Here is a 2,127-nt window from a genome sequence, read left to right as displayed (position 1 = left end):
ACATCCATACATGACTACTGGAAAAACTATAATTTTGACTATATGGACCTTTATTGGCAAAGTGTTATCTTTGCTTTTTAATACTCACTGTGATAGATTTGTCATAGCTTTCCTTCCAAGGAGCAAGTATCTTTTAATTTCATGACTGAAGTCACCATCCACAGTGGTCTTTTCTTGGAGCCCAAGAAAATAAAGTCTGTCACTGCTTCCACTTTTTCCTCTTCCATTTGCCATGAAGTGATGGGACAAGATGCTATGATCTTAGTTTTCTTTATGTTGAATTTCAAGGCAGATTTTTCATTTTCCTTTCCACTCTTATCAAGAGGCTCTTTAGTTCATCTTCATTTTCTGCCATTAGAATTATATCATCTGCATATCTGAGGTTGTTGATATTTCTCCAGCAATCTTGATTCCAGCCATGATTTATCCATCTCAGCATGTACTCTGGGTAGAACTTAAATAAGCAGGATAACAGTAAACAGATTATCATACTCCCTTCCCAATTTTGAACCATTCAGTTGTTCCATGTCTGGTTCTAACTGTTGCTTCTTGACCCACATACAGGTTTCTCAGGAAATGGGTAAGGTAGTCTCATGTTCCTGTCTCTAAGAATTTCCCACAGTTTGTTGTGATGCACATAGTCAAAGACTTTAGTATAGTTAATGAAGCAGAAGTAGATGTTTTCCTGGAACTCTCTTGCTTTCTCCATGATCCAATGAATGCTGGCAGTTTTATCTCTAGTTTCTCTGCCTCTTTGAAACACATCTTATACATCTGGAAGTTCTCAGTTCACCGCTGAAGTCCAACTTGAAGGATTTTGAGGATAATCCTGGTAACATGTGAAATGATCCCAATCATACAGTAGTTTGAACATTCTTTGGCATTGACCTTTAAGACTGGGATGAAAATTGACCTTTTTCCATTCCTGTGGCCACAACTGAGCTTTTCAAATTTGCTGACATATGGAATATAACACTTTAACTGCATCAAATTTTAGGATTTGAAATAGCTCAACTAGAATTCCATCACTTCCACTAGCTTTGTTCATAGTAATACTTCCTAAAACCCACTCGATGTCACAATCAAGAATAACTGGCTCTAGGTGAGTGAGCACACCATTGTGATTATCTGGGACATTAAGATTTTTCTTGTATAGTTCTTCTGTGTATTCTTGTCACTTCTTAAACTCTTCTGTTTCTATCATGTCCTTTCTCTTTCTGTCCTTTACAGTGCCCATACTGGCATGAAGTATTCCCTTGATATCTCCAGTTTTCTTGAAGAGAGAGTCTTTCCCATTCTATTGTTTTCCACTATTTCTTTGCATTGTTCAGTTAAGAAGGCCTTCTTATCTCCTCTTGCTATTCTCTGGAACTCTGTATTTAGTTGGGTACATCTTTATCTTTCTCCCTTGCTATTGACTTCTCTTATTTCCTCAGCTATTTGTAAAGGCTCCTCAGACAACCACTTTGCCTTCTCGCATTTCTTTTTCTTTGGGATTGTTTTGGTCACTGCCTCCTGTACAATGTTATGAACCTCCATCCATAGTTCTTTAGGCACTCTGTCTACCACAGACTTCCCTGGTGGCTCAGACAGTAAAGCGTCTGCCTGCAATGTGGGAGACACAGGTTAGACCCCTTGGTTGGGAAGATCCACTGGAAAAGGAAATAGCAACCCATTCTAGTACTCTTGCCTGGAAAATCCCATGGACAGAGGAGCCTGGTAGGCTACAGTCCATGGGGTTGCAAAGAGTCGGACATGACTGAATGACTTCACTTTCTTTCTTCCTTTCTTTCTACCACATCTAATCCCCCAAATCTATTCATCATCTCCACTGTATAAGCATAAGGGATTTGATTTAAGTCACACCTGAATGGCCTAGTACTTTTCCCTACTTTCTTCAATTTAAGCCTGAATTTTGCAATAAGGAACTCATGATCTGAGCCACAGTCAGTTCCAAGTTTTATTTTTACTGATCATATAGAGCTTCTTGATTTTGGCTGCTAAGAACATAATCAATCTGATTTTGGTATTGACCATCTGGTGATGGCTATGTAAGCATAAGGAATTTGATTTAGGTCATACCTGAATGGCCTAGTGGTTTTCCCTGCTTTCTTCAATTTAAGCCAG

The sequence above is a fragment of the Oryx dammah genome, unplaced genomic scaffold, assembly GCF_014754425.2.
Source record: "Oryx dammah isolate SB20612 unplaced genomic scaffold, SCBI_Odam_1.1 HiC_scaffold_26, whole genome shotgun sequence".
NCBI classification, from domain to species: domain Eukaryota; kingdom Metazoa; phylum Chordata; class Mammalia; order Artiodactyla; family Bovidae; genus Oryx; species Oryx dammah.
This window is presented reverse-complemented; position numbering follows the sequence as displayed.